Source organism: Tamandua tetradactyla, chromosome 17, assembly GCF_023851605.1.
Source record: "Tamandua tetradactyla isolate mTamTet1 chromosome 17, mTamTet1.pri, whole genome shotgun sequence".
NCBI lineage: Eukaryota > Metazoa > Chordata > Mammalia > Pilosa > Myrmecophagidae > Tamandua > Tamandua tetradactyla.
Window position 1 is genome coordinate 33,082,924 of NC_135343.1, and position 12,619 is coordinate 33,095,542.

At 40.5% G+C, this 12,619-nt stretch overlaps 1 pseudogene; it reads left to right on the forward strand.

Annotated features, from left to right (window-relative positions):
• The first annotated feature begins 2,788 nt into the window (after nucleotides 1–2,788).
• Nucleotides 2,789–4,469, forward strand: LOC143661127 (partitioning defective 6 homolog beta pseudogene; annotated as a pseudogene).
• Nucleotides 4,470–12,619: the final 8,150 nt, after the last annotated feature.

The following is a 12,619-nucleotide window of genomic DNA, read 5'->3' on the forward strand; positions in this document are numbered from 1 at the left end:
GAGATTTGTGCAAGCCTCCAACTTCTCCAATAAAGAATGTTTAAAAAGGAACACAGAATTCTGGCAATCCTTTTCCAGCACTTCATTCTCTGTGCACAAAAAGCTGGGTTGCTTCAGTGCCGTGTACATAGACATTTGGGCATGTGGAGAAGAACTGACATCCTTAAGCATGACAGCTCTATAGAATAATAACGAAATCAACTCTGTTCCTGCTTTCCTTGGTTGCTGAGAGGTTTTGGAATCTCCCTAAAACTAACAGCACAGCGATTCTGATTGAAGAAACAGTAATATAATGGAAAATCAGTAGGGTGTCATGCAATCGTAATTGTCAGTGGAGCAAATGGTAAAGACTAGGAATGACTTAGGAATCACAAGCATTCGATGTTTTGTTCGCATCCTAGTTACATTTCCAATAAAGTAATTATAGTACAGTATATGAATTACTGGTCATGGACTGAATGATGGTGGCCCCTCTCATCATCCTTCAGCTAAAAGCAAGTTAACAAATATATGAGTGTTTTCTGGAGCCCTCCTATCTTTCACTTATTACAAAAGATGCTCAAATAAGAATGAATAGTGGTAATTACGGGTTTTAAAGAAAACTTTAATAATGCACTTTGTAGAAAACAATGCCAATGTACCTGGGCTTAGTATAATCAATAGTTGCTTCCAGAGAAAGTGCTTCATTTTCTGGAATCTGGTGGAAAAAAAAATAACCAAATTGATGTGCTTTGTGAGTTCAAGTACTGTGCTTTTCTTACCTGAAACCTGGTGTGGAATCCTGTCATTCTCCTCTAGGAAAGATTCCTTCACTATAACATCAAATTTTCAAAACTAGAACACTAAATATTTTGTAAGAAAATTATCAGATATTTTTAATAAAATTTCAGATTTATTCCCATATTCTAAAAGTTCATTTTAGCTTTAACCAAATATTTATTTTAATACTTGTTCATTCAGCTTTAAACCAAAATATATATTCAGTGGACCTCTACATGTACACATTTGAGACTGTGTGCCCAAAAATGTTTTACCAATACATATCTGTGATCTAAAGAATAATATAGGTCATGGGATTGGCAAAAAATTTCTGTAAAGCACTAGATAGTAAATATTTCAGGCTTTGGGCACCATACAGTCTTTGTCACAACTACTCAAATCTGCCTTTGCAGTGTGAAAGCAAACATAGAAAATAAGTAAATGCATGGATGTGGCTGTGTTCCAATAAAACTTTATTTACAAATGCAGGCAGTGGGCCAAGCCATCGTTTCGCAACCTCTGGTATAGATCAAAGTGAGCTCATGAATGACAGTAGGAATAGGAGTGACATGACGACATTCATCTTGGCAGGTGTGTGGAGAATAGATTGAGACCAAGACTGTGGACAAGAAGGTTAGTTGAGAAGCTGTTGCAGGAGACCAGGCAAGGACTTGAATTAAAACAGTGGTAGCAGAAGCTCTAGAGAGGAAGGGACAACTTTAATAAACATCTTTGAAGTGACTGGCAAGTTGACTCACCGTTCTGCCAAGATGGTATAGCTACAGCCCACCCTCTTACAACTAAAACACCCTGGATATTACAGAACAATTGCCATAGGAAGGTTCTGAAAGATAGGTGAACAACGTGAGGCTTTCAGGGCTTGAGGGACAACATGTGAGATCCCTGGGTTTCCGTATTGCCTCCCACACATCCCAGATAGGGCGCTGCAGAAGCCTCTAACCTGAAATCACCCACAAACACAGACCAAAAACCTCCAAGAAAAGCTTGCTCCCCCTAGCAGAAAGGACTAGGAAAGGGGTGGCCTAACAAGAGAAAATCCTTTTGGCAATACCTACCCTATTCCAGCCCAACTCCAATGGAAAACCTGCATGACTCCCCCACCCCCACCCCCCACCCCCCGCCCCAGTCCTGTCCAGTTTCAGCAGAGCCAAGCTGATAATTGATCTTCCACTCCACACCCACACCTACACTTCCCCACCCCACCCCACCCCAAGGAAGCAAGTGGCATGCTCCAATAACCCCACTGGAAGGTGTTAACAGACTGAGCAGGGAGGTGATCTATTCCCCATCTAGCACAAACAGGCAGTTCTCCAAGTCTCTGGGCTCCAGGCGTGAGCTGAGCCAATGAGACAAGCCGAGGTGATGCAGGTGAGGTAGGCAATCCCCTTCCCTGGTGTAAGTGAGGCCAGGTGGGAAGCTGAGCTTCTGCTCTGGCTCATAGGCAATGACAATACTTTTAAGCTGCCATCATAAAAAACGCTTCAATAAGCAATTACAAATTCTCTTGAAGCAAACAAAAATAGAAACAAATGAAAAAACCGAAAATCTCAGCAAAGAAATCAAAGTTATATATATATATAAAGAAACAAATGGAAATTATAGAACTGAAAAAGACAATAATCAAAACAAACCTGGTGGATGGCACAATAGTATAGTGAAAGGTAGACTCAGTAAACTTGAGGACAGATCTATAGACTTTACCCAAACTGAACCACACAGAGAAAACAGGCTGAGGCAAATGAACAGAGTATTTGGGATCTGTGGAGAAGAAACAACAAGAGTTTAGACTCCTATCAGTAGAGTCTCCAAAGAAGAGGAGAGAAAGAATGGCACTTTCAAAATATTCAAAAAGTATTCACAAATATTCAAAAGTATTCAAAAAGCAATGGCTGAGAGTCCGCCCGCAGGTCCCGCGGGGCCGGCTGAGCCCACCCGGGTGGGAGCGGTGGCGGCGGGTCTGCAGGTGCCGGACTGGCTGGGGGGTCCGAGCCTCCGGCCGCGCCCCGCCCCCGCGCTCCTCCCGGTCGCCCGCGCCAGCAGCAACCGCAGCCACCTGCACGCGGCGGGCAGCGGCTGCCTGGACACCTTGGAGGTGAAGAGCGAGTTCGGAGCGGAATTTCGTCGGTTTTCGCTGGAAAGAGCAAAACCTCGAAAATTTGATGAATTTTATGGATTTTGCTGCAACGTGTTCACAAGATACCCAGTGTCCCTGTGTTGACGCTTTAGTCGGCTAATGCAGACGTCCATGGAGACTTACTACCTATAAAAATGATGTTATTATCACAAAGCTGTTTCAACAGCCAATCCGCTGCTTGAGATCTTTATGCAAAAGAAGGAAGAAGCAGACTGCAGTGCCTTTGGTACAGACACACTAATGAAGAAGAATGTTTTAACCGATGTACTGATGTACCGCGCGTCTTGACAGCCACAGGGAAAAGCCACATACAGGCATTGGTGTGCCTCAAGACTCCAGACCTGTGTCTTCCATCACAGACGTGGATACTCTCCCAGGAGCGCGTCGCAGGGTCGTCTTGACTAGCGAGGAACAGAAAAGCCCCTGCGGTTCTACATCCGGGACGGCTGTAGGGTCAGGGTGACCCCACACGGCTTGGAGACGGGTCTCCAGACTGGTCCCGGGAGGCCTGGCCCAGGGCACGGGACTGCTAGCTGTCAACGACGAAGTCCTGGAGGTCACTGGTATAGGGGTCTCAGGGAAGAGTCTGGATCAGGTCGCAGGCATCGCGCAGACGGCCGCAGCTCCATCATCACGGTGAGGCCAGCAAAGCAGAGGAATAACGTTCTGACCAGCAGCCGGAGGTCCGGCAGCTCCGGCCAGCCTCTTAATAACAGGCTTCTTGGTTGTCCTCCGCAGCTGGAGCCGAGCTTCGAGCCAGTGACAGTGATGAAGAGGACATTATCATTGAGGATCATGGGGTGCCACGGCAGATTCCCAGAGCCGTTCCTACGACTGAGAGCCTGGAACCAACACAAGTGGAGCTCAGCTTTGAGCCCGGACGGAGTCGTTTCATTCCTTCTAATGTAGTGAACTTGGCACCCGTAGCAAGAGACACAATGCAGAATTTGAAACGTGTGCTTCAGATCAAAAAACTCTTTAGAGGAAGATGGAACATTCATAATGTTATAAAGCCATTCCCTGAATGTTTTGTGAGCGAGGATGCCGTGGGGGCTTGTAAATTTGGCTGAACCTAGGACCTGGAATAGGCATGAGGAAAAAAAAATATTGCAAGCTTATAATGTTAATAAAACAGTAGTTTGATCATTGCTAGTGTAAACTTTGGCTAGATCAGAGGTGAACTTAAGTCTAAAACAAAAGGGCCTTTGCTAATGATGTTATGTGCTTTTGCTATTTTGTCTGTGGAAAAGTGGACGTTAGAGCACACTTGCAGAATCATGTACGAGGACCAGATCGTTCCTGTTTGAGGTGATTGCATATTTAACCTGCTGTGCAGAGACCAGTTAATTTTTCCTTTAACTAATTTTTTAAAGTTTTAATGTGAAGAAGTCTGATTTTATCTTTTTTGGTACCCTGAGGACCTCAGCTCTTATGTTCCCAGTATTTTATTTTGATTTCTTAAATTTTACCGTTGTTAATTGTAACAAATTATTTTCAGCAATGCATTTGTTTTTCATTTCTAAGAAATCAAGCCAATTGTCACATTAAAAAGTATTGAAACTGTGTTCTCAAATTATGAAACTCTTTAACAGTTGTTCAAGTTGCCATTTGTCCATCCTGTAGCTTAAAGTATACAAACTAATTCCACATAGGTATAATTTATATTTTAAAAGGCAATTCCACTGACTCGGGTAATGTGGGAGACTCTCCTTTAGCCTGTTCTTTGTTCTTACTCCCAACATTTCTTTTGTTTATGTCTGTGTGTGTGTTTATATTCAAGTTGTGTGAATTGTTTTGGATAAAAAAAAATGCACCCAAACTAAGAGAATTTTACATACAGGATAAATTTGTGCACTTTTTTTACACAAAAAAATGGGGTTGTCTTTAATGGGATTTCTAAGAACACTGCCTACACTTTATGAGAAATATGGGGTATTCACCTTTGACAGGGAGAGTTATCACTGTTAGTTTTATGAGGCTATTTATTACTTTCCAGAGCCTTCACTTAGAACAAGTTAGAAGTAAGGTTGCTAACTTTCATTCTTTACCTGAGGTTTTTGTTATGTGTCATTTTGCGATGTGCACAAGGGCTGTGGAATGCTTGTATATAGAACAGAATATTATGAAGTGTGTAAGTTCCCTCTGGCTTGTGGATATTTCTCCCAGAATTATTTTTTAATTAATTTTATGGTAGGATTAGTATGGATAGCTTTATAATGATTGCGTGCTATTCAAGCAATGAAGAATCAAATGACTCCGTTTTGAAGGATATTTCTCTATATGTTAAAAATATATGAAGTGAAGTCTTGATTAAACGAAGATCACTTGACTGGCTCAAAAGACATTTAAATGCATCTTGTTCACATTAACAGTAAACATATTATCACTAGACTATTAATATGCAACATTATGTAATGCAGTATAGTTTTTTGTTGAATTCACTGAAGATATTCCATTAATACAATACTGTCTTTAATGGCATTCCAGCTTTAACATTTTGTGACGCTTATAAATTTGACTCTGGAATGGCAAAATAACAGTATGTAGAAGGTTAAATTTCATTTATAATATAATTGGTGCAGGGGTTCAACATTTTAAGTAAAAATGCTTTCACATGCTACCTCTCTCTTTTTCTTTCTAAAACAAAGTTTTAACATAAAAAGTTTTCTCTTGAAAAAAAAACACTCTGGCTTTGACTTTTTGTACAAATTTTAATTGTATGATACAAATTTATCTTCTGTGTATTCATGAAAATCAAAGCTGCTAGTACTTTTAATTATTCTGCTAAGAATATGTCAGTGGGGTTTTCAGCCAGATCTCTATCATTTAAATTTTTGGTGAAATAATTGATCGAGGCATATTGTAAAACCAATCGATTACACAATAAAACATCAGTTCATTGATAGTCTGAATAAATTATTTCATGTGCACCTCAATAACAAAAATAATCTGGATTCAGCTTAAAATTTTATAGCACTAATTGTTTTGTATATTAAGTAAATTCATGATAATGTTCTCATGAGATGTTGACAAAATATATGAACTTTTGTGAACTACAAATTTTCTAAATAAATTTTACAGGCTACAACATGAAGAAAAAAAGTAATAGCTGAAAAGTTCACAAATTTGGCAAAAGACATAAGCCTACAGATTTTTTAAAACTGACCAAATAGGATAAATCCAAAGAAATCCATGCTGAGACATACCATAATGAAAATATTGGGGGGGGGGGAGAAAAAATATCACAAGCAACCAGAGGGAAATGAGGCATTACTTATATAGGATACCAATTCAAATGACCAGTGATTTTCTCATTTGAAACTATGGATTCAGAAAAAAAGTGTCACAACATTCTTCAAGTACTGAAAAGAATGAAAGAATTCTCAACCACATATTCTATATCCAGAAAAAATATCTTTTGGGAATGGAGAAATAAATACATTCTCAAAGGAAAACTAAGAGAATTTGTTGCTAGCAAAACTATCCTTAAAGAATGGCTAAAGGGAGTTCCAGGAAGGTGATGGAATAGGATAGATCGAGTTCACCCTTGCTCCAAGTAACAGCTAGAGAAGTGACAGAAAAATGACTGAGAGAGCTATTCCAGGGTGTAAGTGACCTGGGAGGGTCTTCTACACCACACAGGGAGGCCCTGGTTGGAAAAGCAGAAGAACTGAGATGCAGAGAACTGGAGACTGCCCAGCTTGCGCAAACAGCATAGCATGCCCATCTCAGAATGGAGACTTCAGGAGTGCATGGACAGGGACACTGGGACAAGGAAGTAAGCCAAGCCGCATTCCTTGAACGTGCTATCTTGACACGTGCCATCCCAGCCCCGCAACCCGCAACTCCCCCTACACTCCACGCACCTGAACCCCATCATTCGTCCTCCACTGCGCTCCAAGCGCCCCTCCCCCCACTGTCCCAACCCCTCTACCTGCGCATCCCGCCACACCCCTGCCACAGACATGTGCGCAAGCCTGTCCCAGCCCAACCAGCCTCTCCCACTCAAGGGCACAGTCTTTTCTTGCCCCTCCTGAGACCTGCAAACACCCGTCCAACCCCTTGGTCCCCATCTTCCCCTCTCTCTCCCCTGCAGGCAGTCACCTGTGTATCCGGGCTGCAGGTGCTCACCTTCATGCCCTGGCAACACCCACACACAGCCCACACAGTTGCTCAACCCTGCCTGGACCCCCGTGAGCTCTTTGCAAGAACTCATCAGCATTCAGCCCAGTCCCCAGATGCGTACATGCACACGTGTCCACTCACCCCTCACCCCCTCAGCTCTGGGCAAGCACTGACCTGCGCATCCAGGGCACAACCGTCCTCAGCCCATGCAGGAGCAATCCTGCCCTGCTGCCCCAAGCTCAGAAGCACATGCACACCAGGGCCCTGCTCCCCAGACCCACGCACCAGCACAGTCATATCCTTCCTGCTAGGAACCCACATATCTGTGCGCTGACCTCTTGACTCCTGCACCCCACCACCCTGCCCCGCATATGTTCACACCGTTGCCCCACCCCATGGCACAAGTGCCCTTCTCCCACACCTGGCAGGTGCTCTGGGGAACATCTGTGCCACATAGCCTCCTCCCTGCACAAGCGGGCATCCCATCCCTACCCTCACACTGCCACCGTACCTGTGGACCCATGCCAGGTCCCTGTCCACTCATCATCACCCACCCCTGACACACGCCCCACAATCTCCGTGACCTGTGCCCCACCCTTACACATTCGCACATCTGCATCTCAGCCCCCCTGGATCCCACCCCCTGTGCAAGGACACACCCACGCCCCATCCTCCCTGTGTCCTGACTTCTGTGCCCTGTACCTCACACCCTGACCCCCAGGACCCACACGCTTCACACCCACACCCACATCCTGCCCATGTACCAGCCCTGACAGATCCGCTCAGCTCCCCATCTGCCTCCTGCCATGCCCTACCTCTGTGTCTCCCATGCCACACCCGGCTCCTGTGCACCAAGGCCTGACTGAGCTATACCTCACCCCCCACCCCCGCAGCCCCTGCAGTGTACCTCCAAACCCCACAACATGCATCCCACACTCATAGGACCAGTGTAGAGTCCCCGGCCCATGCACATACCTGCACCACAATCCATCACTGCACTGTTGTGCCGCCACCCATGCTGCATCCTGTTTCACAACCATCCTGCAAATACAAAGCTATAGACTACTGAAGGACATCAACTTCCAAAGTAACCCTGTCAAGATGTTTACATGTCACAAAGACAACAGAAGATCACTAACCACATGAAGATGCAAACAGATGCAGCTCAGTCTAATGACCACATTAAAACACTGGAGGAAGCACTGCTCATCAAAGATATTCATGTAACACTACTAAATAAAATCAGCGGTATGGCTAATGACAAAAAGAGATGAAGAAGACACTAGAAAAGCATAAAGAGGAATTTGAAAGAATAAGTAGAAAAATAGCAGATATCACAGAGATTAAAGATACATGTATGTACATTTTTTTCTGTTTTCGTTTTATTTCTTTGTCTAAATAGATGCAAATATTCCAAGAAATGATCATGATGATAAATATGCAACTATGTGATGATATTGTGAATTACTGATTATATATGTAGAACAGAATGATCAAAAGAGGAATGTTTGCATTTGTTTGGTGTTCTTTGGTATTTAAAAAAATTAAATTAAATTAAAAATTAAAAAGAAAAAAACAAATATTAGAATCCTCAGTGTCCCAGAAGGAGAAGAGAAGAGGAAAGGGCTAGGAAGATTAGTGTGTCCTTTATAAAGGACATAAATATGCAAATCAAAGAAGTCCAATGAATTCCAAATAGAATAAATCCAAATAGGCCATCCCCAAGACACATACTAATCACTCTATCAAATGTTGAACAGAAGTAGAAAATCCTGAAAGTGGCAAGAGAAAAACAATCCTTTACATACAAGGAAAACCACATAAAACTGAATTCAGACTACTCAACTGACACTATGGAGGTGACAAGGCAGTGGTATGATACATTTAAGATCCTGAAAGAGAAAGACTTCCAGCCAAGAATTCTGTACCCAGCCAAATTGTCCTTCATAACTGAGGGAGAGATTAAAATTTTCACAGACAAACAAAGGCTAAGAGAATATGTCAACAAGACACCAGCCCTATAAGAAATACTAAAGAGAATTACACCAGCTGAAAAAAAAACGACAGGAGAGGGGGGTCTGGAGGGGGAGCACAGAATTGAAGAGTAACTTTAAGGGTAATTTAGAGAATAAAAAGAAAAAGAGTGTAAAAAATATATAGATCTGACAAATAAAATGTAAAAAATAGGATGGTGGATTCAAGAAATGTCTTAACAGTAGTAAATTTGAATGCTAATGGACTAAACTACTAATTAAAAGATACAGATTGGCAGACTGGATTAAGAGATATAATCCAGCTATATGCTGTTTACAAGAGACTCATCTTAGACCCAAAGATACAAATAGACTGAAAATGAAAAGTTGGAAAAAGATGTTCAATGTAATCTGTATCAAAAGAAAGCAGGAGTCTATTTTGTCTGATATTTAATATCATAACAGACAAAGAAGGACTATATTAGTAAAAGGGAAAATTAACCAAGAAGATATAACAATCATAAATGTCTATACTCCCAATCAAGGAATTTCAAAGTACATGAAACAGACATTGGCAAAACTAAAGGGAGTGACAGACATTTCAACAGTAATAGTTGGAGACATCAATACACAACTCTCCTCTATAGAAGAACAATGAAACAGTGGATCAACAAGAAAATAGAAAAGTTAAACAACTTGATAAACGAATTAGACCTAACAAACATATATAGAGAGTTACACTACAAAATACCAGGATATACATTCTTCTCTAGTGTTCATGGAACATTCTCCAGGATAGAGCATATACTGGGGCACAAAACAGGTCTATATAAATTTTAAAACATTGAAATTATTCAAAACACTTTCTCTGATCACAATGTAATGAATTTGGAACTCAATAACCATCAAAGAATGAGAACTTTCACAAATATATGGAGATTAAATAACACACTCTTAAACATTGAGTAGATCAAAGAAGAAATTGCTAAAGAAATAAGTAGCTATCGGGAGATGAATGAAAATGAGAACACAACTTATCAGAACTTATGGGATGTGGCACTGCTGAGAGGGAAACTTACTGTCCTAAATGCCTATATTAAAATTGGAAGAAAGAGCAAAAATTGAGGACTTAACTGCTCACCTGAAGGAACATGAGAAAGTACAGCAAACTAACCCCAAAGCAAATAGAAAAAGAGAAATAACAAAGATTAAAGGAGAGTTAAATGAATGGGGGAACAAAAGAACAATACAAAGAATCAATGAAGCCCAAAGTTTCTTTGAGAGAATCAATAAAAATCAATGGGCAACTAGCATGGTGAACAAAGAAAAAAAGAGAGGGGATGCAAATAAGCACAATCAGAAATGAGAGGGGTATCATTACCCTGAAGAAATTTTAAAAGAATCATAAGAGGATACTATGAACAGCTATACACCAACAAACAGACAAGTTAGATGAAATGGACACATTTCTGGAAACACACAAACAAGCTACACTGACTCAAGAAAAAATAGAAGATCTCAACAAGCCAATCACAAGTAAAGAGATTAAAACCATCATTAAAAATCTTCCTACAAAGAAAAGCCCAGGGCCAGATAGTTTCACAAGGGAAATTTATCAAACATTCCAAAAAGAACTAACACCAATCCTGCTCAAGCTTTTCAAAAAAAAAAAAAAATTTTATGAAGTGAACATCACTTTAATACCAAAGCCAGATAAAGATGGTACAAGAAAGGAAAACTACAGACCGATATCTCTAATGAACATAGATGCAAAAATTCTCAAAAAATATCAGCAAATCAAATCCAACATCACATTAAAAGAATTATACATCATGACCAAGTGGGGTTTATACCAGAAGTGCAAGGATGGCTCAACACAAGAAAATCAGTTCATGTAATACAGCACATTAACAAATTGAAAGGGAAAAATCATATGATCATCTCGATTGATACTGAAAGAGCAGTCAACAAAATTCAACATCCTTTTCTGATAAAAACACTTCAAAAGGTATGAATCGAAGGTAACTTCTTCAACATGATAAAAGGCATGTGTTAGTTAGATTCAGTTGTCAACTTGGCCAGGTGAGCATACCTAGTCTTGTTGCTGTGGACATAAGTCAATGGTACGTGAACCTCATCTGTTGCTAATTACATCTGCAGTCAGCTAGGAGGCGTGTCTGCTGCAATGAGTGACGTTTGACTTAATTGGCTGGTGCTTAAATGAGAGATCGCAACGTAGCACTGCTAAGTAGCTCTGCATTCCTCATCTCAGCACTAGCAGCTCAGCCCAGGCCTTTGGAGATGCAGAAAGAAGTCACCCCGGGGAATGTTGTTGGAACCCAGGGGCCTGGAGAGAAGACCAGCAGAGACCATCCTGTGCCTTCCACGTAAGAAAGAACCTCAGTGGAAAGTTAACTGCCTTTTCTCTGAAGAACTAACAAAATAAATTCCCTTTTATTAAAAGCCAATCCGTCTCTTGTGTGTTGCATTCTGGCAACTAGCAAACTAGAGCAAGGCATATATGAAAAACCCATAGCCAGCATCATACTCAATGGTGACAGGTTGAAAGCTTTCCTCCCGAGATCAGGAATGAGATAAGGTTGACCACTGTCATCACTATTATTCAACATTGTACCAGAAGTTCTAGCAAGAAGAATCAGGCTGGGAAAAAAAATAAAAGCCATCCAAATTGGAAAGAAAGAAGTAAAACTTTCATTATTGGCAGATGACATAATATTATACTTGAAAAATCCTGAGACATCTACAACAAAGCTACTTGAGCTAATAAAGAAATTCAGCAAGGTGGCAGGTTATAAAATCAATGTGCAAAAATCAATAATGTTTCTATACACAAGCAATGACCTTAATTAATTCCTTAATGAGGAATCAATTAAGGAAAAAATTCCATTCAAACTAGCAAATAAAAGAATCAAGTATCTAGAAATGAGCTTAACTAGGGATGTAAAGGATTTGTACACAGAGAACTACATAACATTGCTAAAAGAAATTAAAGATCTAAATAGGTGGAAAGACATTCCATGCTCATGTATAGAAAAGTTAAATGTAGTTAAGATGTCAACTCTACTCAAATCGATGTACAGATTCAATGAGGAATCGAAATTCCAACAACCTACTTTGAAGAATTGGAAAAGTTAGGTACCAAAATCATCTGGAAGGGAAAGAGACTCAGAATAGCTAAAAGAATCCTAAAGAAGAAGAATGAAGTGGGAGGGTTAATACTCTCAGATTTTAAAACTTATTAAAAAACCACAGTGTTAAAACAGCATGCTGCTGGCACAAAGATAGACATACTGACTAATAGAATAAAACCAAAAGTGCAGAAATAGACCACCAAACCTATGGTACACTGATTTTTCTTTCTTTTTTTTTTGGAAATAATATTTTTAAAAATTGTTTTTTGGTGTGAAACAAAAATACATACAAAAAAGCAATAAATTTCCAAGTACATTTTAACAAATAATTACATAACAGATTTTAAAGTTTGGTATGGGTTACGTTTCCACTATTTTTCATTTTTTCTTCTAGTTGCTCCAAGACACTGGAGACCCACAGACATATCAATATATTGATTCAGCAGTCATATTCA